The 17,011-nt window shown below is 46.1% G+C and overlaps 1 protein-coding gene across 4 annotated transcripts in view; it reads left to right on the top strand.

Moving 5' to 3' along the window:
• The window catches only part of ADAM12 (ADAM metallopeptidase domain 12), a 351,592-nt gene that overhangs the window by 72,977 nt on the left and 261,604 nt on the right, over nucleotides 1–17,011 (top strand). The gene's annotated exons all lie outside the window — the stretch shown is intronic.

The following is a 17,011-nucleotide window of genomic DNA, read 5'->3' as shown; positions in this document are numbered from 1 at the left end:
AGGGTTTCTCCTTCATCCATAAAGTGGGCGTCTTTATCTCTGTGGTCCTTGTGCCTGCACAGTGCGTGGCATACAATAGACTCTCTGTAGATTTGTTGAATGAACACATGAAAACAAAGAAACAGGTGCAGCCAAAAGACGTCTGGCCTCTATCTCTAGTGATGCAGTTCTGAACAGGAACACCCAGGGCTGGGATCATGGGGCTTCTTCCACTTGAATAATATGTCACTAGAAGTGACAGCGATCGGAAGTGGACGTGAGCAACGTGTAAACGCCTATGTGCTCATTGACCGGGTTATAGATACTTCCTCTCTCTCTTGTTATTGTTGGAAACTGCCTTTAATTTTCATTTAAAGGTTCCCAGCTTTAACTCTTATCTAAATCTTGTTTAACTCTTACCTCTTCATTTCTTCCTGCATCTCCAAGCAACCGTCACGGGTAAATTTTCCTTTCACCTGAAGAAAAGCCCCGAGTATTCCTTTAACGCACTCTGTTGCGTTTGAATTTTCTCAATTTTTATCTGTCTAAAAATATCTTTCTTTGGCTTTCAATTTTGAAGGATATTTCATGAGATATAGAACTTTTGGTGGAAACTATTTTCTTTAAGCATTATCATATATTCCATTGTTTTCTGTGATATCATCTGCCAATTGTTGCTCCTTTTAAAATACTATATTTTTTTTCTTCATCTCAGTTTTTCAGAAATTTTACTAGGTTAAGATGCAGTGTTTCTTTTTATTTGTAGTGCTTTGGATGCATGGTGTTTTTTAAAATGTGGGTCTTGATGTCTTTTGCCAATTTTGGGAAATTCCTCATTATGTGTTATTCAAATATTGCTTCCGCTGTGTTTCCTCCTGTCTCATTTTCTGTGTCTCTGATTGCACACACACAGACCTTTCACCAGATCTTGTGTGTCTCCTTAGCTCCTTTCTCAAGAGCTTCATCCCTTTGTCCCTTTATACGTTAGTCCTACATATTTTCTTCTGACCTGTTTTCCACTCTACTATTTCTCTCTACAGCTGTGTTGAAACTGCTGTGAAACATTTTCATTGAGTTATACTTTCCAACTGTAGAATATCCAGGGGGCTCTAGTTCTTTCCTGAAAGGCTTGTTTTTTAATTCTCTGAACCTATTAAGCAACATAGCTTTAATGTCTGTTTCTGTTGGTTCCATTAGCTGAATCTCCTATACATCAGTTTCTCTTTCCTGTTGTTTCTTCTGCTTTTTGCTGTCTTCTTCTTGGTGTCCACTTAGGCCTGGTTATTTTATGTGTCAGACATTGTGTGTGAATGTGTGAAATAGTTTGAGACACTGGATATGACTTATGTCTAAGCTGGGGCACTCGTGATCAGGAACTGAGCTGGTTTCAATCTCTGTGAGGATTAGTCTACTTCTGACTCACCCTTTCTCCTAGAGTGTAGCATTTCAAAATCCCAACCCAAAGTCCACAGTCAAGGGGTTTATCAGTACCACCTTGTAGCAGACTCTGATATCCTTCCTTTGTCCCCTTCACCCTGGTGAATCTGGTGGAAATTCTGCTCAGGTTTCAACCTCTCAACTGCTTCTTCAGATGCCCAAGGTGGAAAAGTCAACCTCCAATTCTGGTATCACACCATGGGTTTCCTTTTTCTACCTGAGTAATGGTCCCATAATTCTTCATTACTTTGAAAAATCTATGTTGTCTTTAAATAGAATTTATATGTATTTTGCCCACCTTTTCTAGTTGTTTTCGGTGGGGGGATGAGTCCAAATTATTCAGAGCATCGTCATCAGAATCAGAACCTCCCTATGCTCATTCTAGCAACTTAGTAACTTTGTAATATCGTTTCCTGTGGTTCCGGTGTCATTTTTGTAGCTATTCCCCTGGGGTAAACATGTAGGTGTTTTCCGACTTTTCGACATGAACTATGCGAAGTGTCTTTCAGTTTCTATTTGTGCCTACTTTGCTGGTTATTTCATTTAGATTAATTCTTAGAGGAATTATTGAATCAAATATATGTATAATTTAGAGAAGTATTATAACTATTTCCAGATTGCTCCAGGGAAGGCTGTACCAATTTACACTTGTACCAGCTGTGCATGAAAGTGCCCATTTCTTGGCACTTCACCAACACTGGAATACCCTACTTTAATAAGCCTGGCACAGCCCCAAATAGCTACCAGGTTAGGCAAAGAGTTATGGCTCTTAAAGTTCTCAGTAATTTGAAACAATGGGTCAAAAGTCATAAAAATAAATCGGTAAGTAAAATAACAAGGCCTGCGTTTCAAAAAAAAAAAATAAGCAGGTCTAGGATAATAGCCATTGATAGGATAAAGGGGGCGGGATCTTGGTAGATGAAAAGCCAATGGAATCCTGGGCCAAATTTATAGTCCTTGAAGGTACAGATCAAGGAGGAGAAGGAGTCTCACTGAACTCTAAATTAGGTGTCTTGTATCTGAAATAATGCAACCACAGCTGGGTTTTAAGAACCTGATCCTCTTGACATGGTTCCAGAATAGGGTCCCAGAATGGTGAATGGTCTATAACCGTACCAGGTAGAAAGGAGTGGAAGGGACAGGGGTGTGTAGTTCCCACAAAAGATGTATTTGGGGGAGGGACTGATGACTTTGCATGACTTTGAAAATGTAGTTCTTTTCAACAGCATATTCAAAATCAAGGAAAAAGAGGTTACCGACCAAGCATTTTATTTTAAAAAAACATTCTGGTGCACATTTCCTGAGAGATCCCATCAACAGGAATGGATATGAGCCTGCTGTTCTCTGCAGCCACTGCCTCTCATGAAACCCGCCTGCCAGCACTTTGAATTGTTTCTCGCAGACACGGTGTGTAGATGCCTGATTTCGCCACAGAGCACGTGCATGTGTCCCTATTGTTCAGTGCGTCATCACAGTGATTTATTTTTACCTTTTATTGTCAGATGAAGAGAGATTGGCTTGCCTTCTGTCTTCTCCACAGTCCATGTTTTGGTTGTGTTTTCTTTCCTTCTTTCTTTCCTTCCCTCCCTTCCTTCCTTCCTTCCTTCCTTCCTTCCTTCCTTCCTTCCTTCCTTCCTTCCGTCCTTCCTTCTGTCCTTCCTCCCTTCCCTTCCTCCCTCCCTCCCTCCCTTCCTTCCAGAGAGAAAGCATGAGCAGGGGAGAGGGGCAGAGAGAGAGAATTGTAATCAGTCTCCATGCTCAGCATGAGCTTGATCCCATGACCCTGGGATCATGACCTGAGCGGAAATTGAGGGTAGGATGCTCAACTGACTGAGCCATCCAGATGCCCCCATTTTTTCTTTACAAGCAGCACCCTTCTTGGATAGGCAAAAAAAAAAAAAAAAAAAGTACACGTGGAATGAGGGCAGGAGTATGTGTATGCTTTTGTGAGGAGGGAGAGACTCCTTTAGAATTCTTGCAAAGGGATTTATTGGCCCTTCTTTTCTTGGAAAACTATGGTGGACCATTTGGATGAGGTTCTTGTGAATAATTCTTTTTTCCTAACTGTTCCAACAGAAGAATGACAGTAAATATGTGTGTCCGTGTATTTTGATGTTCTGTTTTGTTAACAAGATGGAAACTGGATTGTAAGAATGGGGATTTTTTGCTGGATCGGGGGGCAAAAATATATTTGTAGACCAAAGAGAGGGAGGTTGGCTCAGTACGAATGTCGGTGTGGTGTACTCCTTACTGTCAGTCACGCTAAGTGCCTCCCATGTGCTAGCCCTGCCCAGATACAGACATAAACCATGCCACCTGATCCTCCCGGCTGGTATTACTATGATTTACAGGCAAGGAAACTGGAGCTCGGAGAGGCTAACTAGGACTAAGTCACAGAGGTAGTTAGTCATGGGGCTTGGGTTTGACCTCAGGTCTGCGTGAGCCTGGCTTACTGGGGGAGCTGAGGAGGCTGTAATGAAAAAGTGAGTTCTAGTTCGGCGTGAAGCTGCTGGTGGGCTTAACTGATCACTCCCCTTTATCTTCCACTAAGTAGATTTTCTATTTATCAGAATTAGCCGGAAAACCTTAATTTAAACCTTATGACCGTGCAGCGAGTTATATATTTCCTTATTTCAGTGCACCTTAAGGTAAGACACTGGTTTATACTTAAGAAAAATACACACACACACACAATTTTGTACCAAATTTCTTCTAACCAGTAACTCATCTGAAATCTTTTCTGAACTATTTTCTGGGGTACCAATAAGAGATTTTTCAGCAGGGTTTCAGGTATCCCTGTATGACATTCCGTCTCTAGAAAATAATGGGATTTTGGCTTTCCTTGGTTAAAAATCTTGTAGGTCAGTCATAAATTATTCACACTCCATGCGCTTGGTCTGTTAGCTGAGTTGTCTTCTTTTTTTCTCTTTTACTTTTTGTCAAGTCAACATTACTTAGTTTTAAAGTCCAGGTAAATTGACTCTTTGTCCAGTTTTGCACAGTTGTTGTTCATAGAAATGTAGCCACTCCTTCCACTTCCCATAGGACCGGGAATGAGCCCCTTGTGCGCTCTTGGCTGTCATCCCAAAGGCAAAGCCATGGCCAGTGTCAGTGGTGGAAGTGAAGGCACAGGACTGACTGTGAAGTTCAGTTTTCATATCCACTTGAAGGCAGCCAGCATTGTCCTTGTAGAAACCCTACAGTTTCCCCAGTGGCCCTTTTCAGTGCCGTCTTCCATGGTTTAGTTTAAGACAGGCTAGCCCAGGGAGGCCCAAAACAGGCTAAGGATTTGGTGATGCTTCCGCAAAGACTGTTTTCTGTATCAAGGATGAGATTAAGCCTAACTCTGTCAACACAGCATCAACGGCAAAATAGCCAATATATTCATTTGTTCAGCAAACCAAGATACGGTGATGAATTTGAGCTTTGTAGCCAAGGGCAAATTTGGTTAGCAGGACGGACGGCCTGTACTTAAGGCATGTAAATAATTGGTGAAGGAATGTGTGAGCAATATTTTTTCAATGTAGCGATCAAGGCAATCAAAGCAATAAGCGTTGGTTTTGTGCTTCATACCTACAAGAAGGCGGTGCCCGAGGCATCTTGATGGGGTTTCAAAGTTGGCTCGGGCTTCAAGGAGCTTATAGTTCTGTGATCATAAAGCCAGCGGACAGAACCAACTCTACCCCCGGCAGAATGTGGATGTGTGGCTTCAAGCGTAGAGAGGAGAGTGCTACCTAAGCCGCCAAGCGGGGAGCGTCTCAGGGACCCTAAGGGATGGGGCGCGGCTCACAAAGTAGCAGGGAAGGTGAGAGAAGGAAAGGTGTGCTCATCCATCCTTCTGTGTATGTTTACAGTCGTCCTGTTTCTGTCCTCATCCTTTTTAACTTTAGACAAGAGATTCTGGTGAACTTGAATGCCACTAGGAGCCAGGCTGGTGTTACGAACGAGTGAGGCTGGCCGGGCGTGAGATGGTACGTTACCTCTGCCCTGCAGCCGCTATGGGCAGACCCACTAGGTGGGGGCCGGGAGAGCTGGCAGCTTCTGTTCCATCTTGGCCGATCGTTACCACCTGGTGGGCAAGCCCAGGGTTGCCAGTTTCCTCCTGTTTTTCCCCGCTGAGAACTCCGCGTCCAGATTTGTCTGAGGATTCTCCTGACTCTTCATGTTAGCAACTAAATCAGCCTGACGGCACTAGGTGCATGCACTTGGGGCCAAACCGTCGATGGTTGCAGGCCGAGGGGGCCTCACGAATTGCCACCCTGGGAAACCACACTGCGTCCTGGCACAGCGGTGCTGAAAACGTGGTCCCTGCACCAGCTGCATCATCACCACCCGGGAACTTGCTAGAATCACAGATGCCTGGGCTTCATCCCGGGTCTGCTGAGTAAGAAACTCTGTGATGGGCCCTACAGTCCGTGTTTCAGCAAGCCCTCCAGGTGGTTTTGGGGCTCAGTCAGGTTCGAGCATGTTGTTTTGTTTACATTTTTTATTGGCTGGGGAAAAAAAAGAGAAGAATGATATCTGATGATACGTAAAATGATATGAAATTCACGTTTCAGTTTCCATAAATAAGGTTTTCCTGGCCATAGCCGTGCTTGTTCATTTACCTTTTGTTTCTGGCTGTCCTTGCATTGCACGGGCAAAGTGGGAGCGTCAGGACAGGGGCCATAGCTGACACTATTTATTCTCTAAAATATATATTGTTTATCATCTGGCCCTTTGCAGAAAATGTCAGCCTGCTCTGACACTGTGAGTGGGGGGTGAAGGGGGACTGGGCAGACTCGGGAGTTGGGGATGCCGGGGAACCTCCGTGTCATGCCCAGGCCGGAGGAGAGAAGTATAATTGAGCCCCGCAGCCAGGGAACAGTGAGGGGGACCGGCTGTCGTGAGAGCCTGCAGAGCAGGTGGGGACCACACAGCAGACACAGGCAGAGCCGCAGAGCTGCTCTAGGGGAAGAATCCAGAGCTGGACCACTAACTCAACATGGGGCCGAGAGGAAGGAAGGAGGCAGATGACGGTGTGACTTTTGAGGCTGATGATGACACTAGAGATACGAAGCAGGGGGTGGGGGGGTCACTTGAGGGAGTGTTCTCGGCAGGGGAGATGCGAGGCGTAAGTTGAGTTTTAACCTGCACGTTAGGGTTGCCGATAAGATATTCGTCGGACGTGACCTGGGGGGCATTTGCAACCCATGTGAGGCTCAAGAGAAGGAGCGGAGTTAGGGATTTGTAATCGGGAATCTTCAGTGCAGAGGACAAAGTCTGCCGTGTCACTAGATGTATGACTGGTTGGTTTCCCTAATATTTTAACAGGAAGAGAGTTGGACTCGAACTTTCCTTCAGCAAAGGGTACGAGTCGAGGCCCTCTTTGTCCCAGACGGAGCCAGGCTGAAGATAGAAAACGATATCCTCGAGGGGTGTCAGGTCCTGCCTGCCTCGGGAAGTGAGGGTCTGTGTGGTGGCCCTAGGAAGCCACCTGAGTCCCTGGTTTGCTCTCCTTGAGTCCTCGGTCACTGGGCTGCACCATCCGGGCCCCTAGCCTGTCCCCGCCTTCCTTCTCCTGACTGGGAGGAGCTCCTGCTCCAGCCGTGCTCCTTCCGGTGCTCCCCTTTCCTCCCGATTCTGAGGCTCAGACACCCCAAGAAACCACACGAGAGGCCAAACGACGGGGAGCACTGATGACAGTCACGCTCGAAACACGAATTCTCTGACGTCTCTGTGAGGCTTCTAGCGTGAGTTTTCATGGAGGATTTAGAGCGTGTTTCATAAAAAGTTAGTAATTAGCTGTAATTCTGTTTGTATTAGGAAAACGTGTTTGCGCTGGGCTTCAGTTAATACACAGTGACTTAGTGGCTCCGATCGATAGCAGGATTACTTTTTAAAGGGCTTATTATAGCCTGTTAATGTTTATTTCAAAGAGATTACAATGATGCTTTATAAATGGCCCTTAGTGAACATATGAGCGGGATATTCTCTCTGGAAGACAGCTTGGATGCAAACAAACTAGCAACTCACGTCATTAGCTTCTTCCGACTGACGGTTCTGAAATGGTGTTGTAGGCAAATATGGTACACGAATGTTTCCAGACATCAAATTAGTTAGACAAATGAACTTTGAATTGAAAAGCCAAGCTTTCCAGTTAATAAACACAGTGCGTATTTTTTTACGGCTGTGTCTTTTAAGACGAGGCGAGTCATTCCCCAAAAAGCAATGCTCTGTGCTGTTTTCTAATATCTGGCCGCTGATTATAGCAGTAAGCAAACCTCAGGAAGCATTTCCTTCAGTATATGTCACGTCACAATGAAGCGCATTCACCATCTTGTACGGTAGCCACGTGGGTCTCACAGACTCTTCCCTTCCTTCTACGGTACTGATCAGACAGGTATAAGATCTTCTTCCGTATGGAAGGGAAGAGCTAGGCGCCTTCAGGCATCTCCCCAAGATAGGCCTCCAATTGATGAATGTATAATGTTTCTTTTTTAAAACTTGTTAACTTGAAAATTATTATGCTTGGGGCGCCTGGGTGGCTCAGTCGGTTAAGCGTCCAGCTTCAGCTCAGGTCACGATCTCACGGTTCGTGAGTTCGAGCCCCGCGTCGGGCTCTGGGCTGATGGCTCAGAGCCTGGAGCCTGCTTCCGATTCTGTGTCTCCCTCTCTCTCTGCCCCTCCCCTGTTCATGCTCTGTCTCTCTCTGTCCCAAAAATAAATAAACGTTAGAAAAATTTTTTTTTAAATAATAAAAAAAAAAAAAGAAAATTATTATGCTTATTTCGATCTAAATACAGAAAACCTCAAAGAATAGCTGTTTGGGTACGTGGCAATAAATAATAAGCGACTGGTATTTTGTCAATGTCATGCTGCAAAGTGGCGGCTTCACCTGTGATTGGATTTCTAGCACTGAAATGCGCGTTCGTTTCCTCACGCTTGATGGTTTCCAAACAGACGTTATCCCATTTGAACCTCCTGGCAATCGCTCCTGATTATATCAGTGTTGTGTTGCTGCCGTGACCAACAGCCTCTGGTTGCGTCCTGTGCTCCAGACCTCACCAGGGTAAAATCAAGCTGTTCACAGGGCTGCCTTTTTGGGGGGATCTGTTTCTATTTCGTTTGAGATGTTGACGGAATTCTTGGAGGTCGGAGGGCCAGGTGGCAGTGTTCTTTCTGGCTGTGAGTTGATGGCCATTCCCAGCTTCTAGAGGCCGCTGTGTGTCACATCTCTCTGACCCCAGCGATGAAGTATTTTCTGCTTTAAGGACCCTCATCATTACATCGAGTCCATTTGAAGAATCCAAGGTCATCTTCCTGTTTCAAAGCCCTGCCTTTAATCACACGTGTAAAGTCCCCTCTTCCAACTAAGGCTGCGTGTTCACTGATTCCAGGCATCGGTACAAGGACATCTTTGAGGACCCATTACATTATTCTGCTGACCACACTGAGAGACAGGAAGAGCGCAGTTAGCCCTGTTTTCCCGGTGAGGAAACTGAGGCCCAGCAGAGTTACGTGGCCTCCGGCCCACAGTTTTGCGATCTGAGTGGCAGCGTCCAGCCAGTCTGTGGACAGGTGCCCAGCCTGAGTTCCCCACACCCCTTCCAGGGCACAGCCTCCTCAATGGAAAAACACTTATTTCCAAGATGAAATTAAGTAGTTCATTTTTTTCTTTAAAATTATCTCTTTGTAGTCAGAAGAGGAGAAACTGTTGTAGGTGCACAAACTTCCAATTTAGGATGCCCTTCAGAGAAAGGCTCTATGACGTCCTTCCAGGGTGCCGGAGCTGGTGTGACAATGCCAACGTGAATCTGGGCCCTGGTACCCAGCCAAGGCCTTGTCCACACGACAGCATCCCCCATCCCAAGACCTGTTTTATGGAGGTGCAGCCCGCACTGACGCTGAACATTCACCGGAAGCCATTTCCTTGCGCGCGGGGTGGGGGACAGTCGTGCGAGTCGTTCGGGTACATGGCTGATGGCAGGGTCCCATCGTAGCCATTGGCTCCCTGATGTTCCTGAGCCCCCGGCAGGCAGCCAGGCGCAAAGCTAAGGTTCTCTCTCCTTCCTTCCAATAACGATGTCTGAAGGCAGAGAGGCTGGGAGACAGCGGAGACCTGAGGACGTGGCGCCACACCCACGTGGGGCCGGGTGTCCCCTGGGCCCTGGTCACAGGCCAGTTGCAGCAACGTGATCTCACCAGCATGGCACCTGCTCCCAGGCCTCCATGCCACCACACCGTCTTGTCCCCAGGCCACCGTGTCACCACGTGTCCAGGGTACGGTTCCCCAAGCCAGGGGCAGTTAATAACCAGTAAGTGGTAAAATGGGCCTTCCTCAATTTTCTCCTACCCTGACCTTCCGCATCCGGACGTGGCTCTGATTTCTGGTCCTCCCTACCACCCCCCACCCTGCCGGTCTGCCCCGTGTTTCACATTGATTTACACTCCCCCACATGCCCTCCTCCTCCTGCCGCCCGCTCTGCACCTCTCTGCCCTGTTTTAGATTCTTTATCACTGAGGTCCGAAGAAACTGAGCAGGAGGGACAGGGGGTGCTGGGAGCCAGGCTGGGAGCGGGGAGTCCCTGGAAGTTTTTATCAGTCCCAAGAACAGATGTGAAGAATTCAGCTTCCGGCAAGCCCTTCCCACCCTCTTTAAAGGAACAGAACACAAGTTATTATCCTAATTCGGTGTCAAGGGGGTCCTCTGTGTGGTCACTTGTGTCCACGGTGGACATCAGCTTCCAGGGTTGAGGCAGGCAGCCCGTCGAGGGCAGAGGGACAGACTGTCGCCTTCTGCCCGGGGACAGATCCAACTGGGGAGGAGAGTCCCGATGTCCCTTTCATGCCCCCTGAGTTGACACTTATGGCTTCGGGGTTCCTTCACGGCCCCCTCAGACAGCCTTCCTTCTGCCATCTCTGACAGGCTTTGTACCTGATTCCATCATCCCACAGATGTTTCTAGGTGCTCCTGTTCTGGTGCTGGGAATAGAATGGGGAACGAGGCAGAAAAATTCCCCACCCGCCCCGCCGAGTTTCTGTTTTACTAGGAGATGATAGACAGTCAACAAGTGAAATAAACACACCCATAAGTGATCACAACACAGGAAGTCCACGAGGCAGGCCAGGACCTGGGATTGTGAGTTCAGAGCCCCAGGGACATGGGGGGCGGGGGGCTTCTCTGAGGCAGTGACGTCCAGGCTGAGACCTGGAAGTGGAGCCCAGGGAGGACCTCTAGGAAGAGGGTCAGCAGGTGGAGAGGCCTGGAAGCTGGCTGGAGCCTGGCCAGCTCAATGGTGGTGAGCAGAGTCCGGACCCCGCATGGTGTAAAGGCCATGGTTTTATTCTGGGTACGATGGGCCACCATTGAAGGGTTTTAAGAGAGAGTGTGGTCACTGGGCTGGTCCTGGTGGAGAGGGAGCGTTGATCTTTCCCACCTTCCTCTTTGGAATGGAAGGAGGCGCCGTAAAATAAAAATTGAATTTGAGATGCGGTAAGTTCGAGAAACCTGCATCGTGGCGTTTTCCAGATTGCTTTCTGTCAAGTCATGTTGTCACTGTCCTCTTACAACCCAACGGTGAGCTCCAGGAGGGGGCAGATGATTGTGTCTGCTTCGGAATCGGCCCTTGTCCCCAGCCAGACACTGGGCACAGGGGACTACAGACCCCTTGCGTACGGATGCCCGGAGCGGGGACCGGCATCATTTCAGTGGATCAATAAGGCTCGTAAGATGGTTTGGCTGTATCGCTGACGTCATCTAAAATGAAAATCGAAACCGTTTGCTGCAAACAAGCATTAGTGATCAGTCCAGCAGCAACAGGATAAAGAGCTTGAACTCTGAGCACCACCCACGCCAGAGGCGTGCGAGGTTGTGACTTTTTGTGGCGGGAAGGGAGGAGGAGGCTGCAAATCCGCAAACCCCGTCACGTCACAGACACACATTAAGAAGAATCTGTGCTAAAAATAATCCGACATGTTAACCCACGAAAACCTTAAAAATGACATTACATGTATTTCCAAAGCGGATTTTACCTGAGATTAATATGTGCCATTCAGCACATTTTAACAAGGTGTTTGCTAAGGTCAGTTTCCATCGGGGGGGAAAAAAAAAGATCAATGACTCATGAGTAAACATTATCATCATTTATGTAATAAGTAAAAGGACCCAAGCCACGCACCCCCCACCCCCCCGCCCCATTATGGCACTGTAATGCCTTCACTCCTTCCTCTGCGATTCTGCGGTTAATTTGATTCCGTCCTCTTGCAGGCCACGGTGTGCGTATCTTCCCGGCTGTGGAACCAGCCCACTAATATTAAAGTGGTAATCAAGATTGCCTCTAAATATTCGTAGCAATAAATGACTCCCTCATGCCCCATGAATGCCAGGGCTGTCGTCTGAAGCATTTGTTTAGTGCTGGAGAGGGATCGAGTTATTTCACAGTCCCTCAAATGCAGTATTTTAATACTGTCATCCTGCTTGAAAAATTAGATCCCTCTGTGCCTCCAGTAACAACGGTTGAGATAAGTGAGTTTGGGTCAGAACCGACCATCCTCGGGGCGCCTGGGCGGCTCAGTCGGTGAGGCGTCCGACTTCGGCTCAGGTCATGATCTCACGGTGTGTGGATTTGAGCCCCGCGTTGGGCTCTGTGCTGACAGCTCAGAGCCTGGAGCCTGCTTCGGATTCCGTGTCTCCCAATCTGTCTCTGCCCCTTCCCCGCTCGCGCTCTGTCTCTCAAAAATGAATAAATGTAAAAAAAAAAAAAAAAAAACAATTAAAAAAACAAAAAAGAACTGACCATCCTCTTTGAAAGGGTAACCTAGAAGCCAGGATGGGAGAGGACTTGGCTGTTGACCCTACGTTGGCTACTTTCTTTCATGTGATTCTCTTCCTTCCGGTGTCTCCCTGGCATCTTTTTTTTTTTTTTAATCCCTAAAAATTGGCTATTTTTTAAGGACATAGACACACCAAGGAGATGATGCTGTGTATCACCCCGTCCATCAGAGAAAAAGCAGTCGGTGGCATCCCTGCATCCATGGAAAGCTACATTTATTGCTGAGATATTTTGTATCCACCACGGGTGAAATAATTTAAATTCAAGTTTGGGTGAGCTCCCAATCACGCAGGTAAAAGAAAGGCAGCACAGCGTGGATAATGCCAACGAGGAAGAAACTGTAGCTAATCAGCAAGTCACTTTTAGACATCTGTTCATATTAACAGTTAAGTACAGTGTGCTGGGCAGGTGCACTGTGGTTGACCTCAGAGAGAGAATAGGGCAACAGTGAGGGTTCAAGAGATGACTTCTCTCTCTCTCTCCCTCTCCCTCCCTCTCTCTCCCTCTCCCTCCCTCTCTCTCCCTCTCTCTCCCTCTCTCTCCCTCTCTCTCCCTCTCTCTCCCTCTCTCTCTCCCTCTGCCTCTCCCCAACCCTCCCCCACCCTCTCTCTATAAAATAAAAAATAAAATAAAATAAAAACATTTATTAAAAAAAATTTTTTTAACGTTTATTTATTTTTGAGACAGAGAGAGACAGAGCGTGAAGGGGGGAGGGTCAGAGAGAGGGAGACACAGAATCTGAAACAGGCTCCAGGCTCCGAGCTGTCAGCACAGAGCCCGACGCGGGGCTCGAACTCACCGACCGCAATAACATTTTAAATTCTCCTGGTGAGAAATACCCATGGATACGTAAAACCAGGGCGGTGTTGTTCTGGCTGGTGCCTTACTTTGCAGAACTACCCAAGCACAGCATGTGGGGGAGCCGCCCAATTTCCACGAGGAATTTACAAGAAGAAGGGCCTCAGAAGAAACCAAACCCGCAGACACCTTGACCTTGACCTTGGACTTCAAGCTTCTAGGACTGTGCGAAAATAAATTTCTGTCGGTTAAGCCACACAGTCTGTGGTACTTTGTTACGGCCACCTTCACAAACTAATACAGGGGGCTTCTAAGATACTGGCAGTATTTTGACTTTGCAGCTGAGGGGTAGGCACCCGAATAACTATTTTATTCTTTTTAACATTGTAGTGGTACATTTTATATACCCATTTGGATATGCTCTTCCCAATTAGAAAAGTAGAATTACGGGGACGGTCAAAACATTTCTGGCCCCTACTAATTAGCATCGAACTGATTTATTCAGCAAATGTAGTTCTCGAAGCATTCAATAAAAGACACAGTTCCATTAGGGTAATCAATAAATCATTTTTCAGAAAAGGGATGCTGTATTTAACCAGCACTAAGTTCATTATCTCCAGTGCATAAAAATCAAAAGAAAATGGAATGAATACATGCTTTTAAGCTAAGCAATCTAATGCATTTAGTGGTTTTGCATGAAAATAGCTCTCTGTTCTTTTTCCCCATTGATTTCTCCTGTATCATCAAATCTCAACTAAAATGTACACATAAAGATCTTTTTTTTTTTGCCTCCCTAGGGAAAAATGTATTCATCTGAAAGATGTTGACACAGGAATGTTATAACAGCTCCTGTAGAGCCTTCATGTGGAATTAGTATAAATGTTAATGTTGAAGCTAGTTAAATTTGGGGGAAGGAAAAAAGTGGGACTGCGAACATATTATTTTTATTCACAAATATAATTGTCAGAATTGACCTTTAAAATATGATGCATGTGTCAATGTCTTAGGCAAAGACAATTTATAATTAAAGTAACTAAGTTATTTACACGTACACATATATCAAGTACATGCCAATAGACATACATACATACGCTGGGGACATGTTGACAAAATATTGAGACGTATTTTTGTTCTAATATTTTATTGTAAACATAACTAATAATTCCATTTTCTGAGAGAAGTACAAATTGCAAGCCCTGGAAAGCACATTCTATGCATATTTGTAATTAAATCTCAGTGTCAGAAAATATAGGAACATTTAGGCAAAAATCCCCGTGACAGACTTAAAAGCACTTTTACACACTGTATTAAAATCTAAAGAAGTGATGTGTGTTTAATGTTGCATAAGATTGGAATAGGAATACTAATTTTAAAAGTTCAGCAAACAGGGGCACCTGGGTGGCTCAGTCAGTTAAACGTCTGACTTCGGCTCAGGTCTGACCTCACAGGTTTGTAGGTTCAAGCTCCGCATCAGGCTCGACAGCTCGGAGCCTGGAGCCTGCTTCCGAGTCTGTGTCTCCCTCTCTCTCTGCCCCTCCCCTAGTCTCGTGCGCGACTCTCTCTCTCTCTCTCAAAAATAAATTAAAAAAAAAAATTAAAAGTCCAGCAAACACTCAGAAATCCATACGATTCTTATGAACACCAGATAGTGTCAAAACACATCAGTTAAGACGTGTAATTTTTACAACATCGCTAGATGTTTATTTCATCATTAGCTGGAATGAATCTGTACAAAACAAGGTCTGTTTGAACCCAGAAAATATATATAAGCATTTCATTTACATGGAAATTTACCACTTTAACTCTCAAGCTTAAGTAACTTCTTCAAAAATGGTATCACTCATCAATTAAAATCGAGAAGAGCTTTCTTAATGTGCACTTAAACAAACAAAAACACTTGGGGTTGCACCTAATTATATCCCCTGAGGCACCAATATTTACAATCGTCTATTGCTTGGGCAGCAATTGAATGATGCAAATTTTAGGTCTTTATTACTGACTCAGAGATGCTCAATGAAGATGGAAATGTCCGTGGGCTTTTTGTCAAGGTAGGAACGTTCTCTTGCTCTGCTGTCCAGTGGTGGCAGTGACTAGCCACATCTTGCTGTTAAGTCTAAAACGTGTCCAGTGAAGGGGCGCCTGGGTGGTTCAGTCCCTCAAGCGTCCGGCTTCGGCTCAGGTCATGATCTCATGGTTCACGAGTTCGAGCCCCGCGTCCGGCTCTGTTCTGACAGCTCGGAGCCTGGAGCCCGCTTCGGAGTCTGTGTCTCCCTCTCTCTCTGTGCCCCTCCCCTGCTCACGTTCTGTCTCTCTCTCTCTCACTCAAAAATAAACATTAAAAATTTTTTTAAAAATGTAAATGAGTCCAGTGAGACTGATAAACTGATTTTTAAATTTTATTTCAATTAATTTACATTTAAATACATATGTGGCTAATGGTGACCATATTCGAAGTAGGAAACTACCCACATGTGCCAAGGGCAGCCCTGAAAATAAAGTTACGTATTGTTTCGCCCTTTATGATGCTATCCCAGTCACATGGCACTAGTGAATGCATGTTTTAACCTTTTCCCAAAACTCGAGTGTTTTGTTTCATTTTGACTAATGTTGGATGTTGGAACTTAGAATTCATTTTCTCCTGTAACATAGTAACATGTGGTTAGTTAATCCACAGTGTAGCTGAAATGCTGTGTTGTAAGAACAGCCTTTTGAAATCTGGAGTTATGATAGGGCCTTTTAAAACTGGAATATTAGACAGGGCGCCTGGGTGGCTCAGTCGGTTAAGCGTCCAACTCGTGCTCAGGTCTCACGGTTTGTGGGTTTGAGCCCCGCGTCGGGCTCTGTGCTGACAGCTCAGAGCCCGGAGCCTGCTTCGGATTCTGTGTCTCCTTCTCTCTCTGCCCCTCCCCCATGTGAGCTCGGTCTCTCTCTGTCTTTCAAAAATAAATAAATGTTAATTTTTTTTTTAAATCAACATAGATGGCGCGCCTGGTTGGCTCAGTTGGTTGGGTGTCTGACTCTTGATTTCGGCCCAAGTCATGATCTCAGGGCCGTGGGATTGGGACCTATATAGGGCTCCATGCTGAACATGGAACCTGCTTAAGATTCATTCTCTCTCTCTCTCCCCCTCTCTCTCTCCCCCTCTCTCTCTCTCCCTCACTCCCCCAGCCCCTCTCCCCATTCCCTCTGTCTCTATAAAATTAAATTAAAGAATTTTAAATTCTCCCAGTGAGAAATGCCCCATGGCTATGTAAACCCCCCATTTGAGACATGCTGGCCTAGGTAAAGGGGAGTTGGAAGTGACTGTACCAGAATCTCTAAGGATGCACAGCAGGAAAGGAGCACAGAGGGGCTTCATAGAATACCTTTGAGTTAGCAAATAAATTTTGATTTGGGCAAGGACTTTGAATGGTTGGGCTCAAAAGTAAGACTGTGGCACACGTGACCGCCCTGGGTTGGCAGGGCATGGGTTAAGGGACACTGTCATACAGGTGCGTTCTCAGGGCAGGGCAAGAAACTCATTGGGATTTCTGGGACACAACAGAGAACATAGGTGCCTGCCCCCCACTGATAGATGGGCACACGTGAGCTGGGTTTCCTGGAGCCCAGAGGAGGAGAGTGTCTGCCTCGTAAGAAGAAGAGGTTGGCACAGATGTGTGCCCTATTCATTGATTCCTTCCTTCACCAACTATTAACTGGGCTTCTTTTATTTCTCTGGTGCTTTTGTGGACATAATAAGTAAGAGGGAGTCAACATACTGAGTTATCGCAAGGAGGAAGGAAGTTCTTCCTTACGGGGAGGGAAAGGGCAGGAGGCTAGAAGAAAGCCTACCGGGGAAGATGGGCTTGCAATGAGATTGAGGAGTGAGGTAGGATTTCCTCAACTTGCCGACATTTAAGCCGGAACTGAGTAGAATAGCTGAGGGGAAGCGTTCCAAGCGGCGGGAACAGCATGCACGAAGATGAGCCCTGCAGAGGAGCTCG

Source organism: Panthera pardus, unplaced genomic scaffold, assembly GCF_024362965.1.
Source record: "Panthera pardus isolate Hobbes unplaced genomic scaffold, ASM2436296v1 HiC_scaffold_22, whole genome shotgun sequence".
Taxonomy (NCBI): Eukaryota; Metazoa; Chordata; class Mammalia; order Carnivora; family Felidae; genus Panthera; species Panthera pardus.
This window is presented reverse-complemented; position numbering and strand designations above follow the sequence as displayed.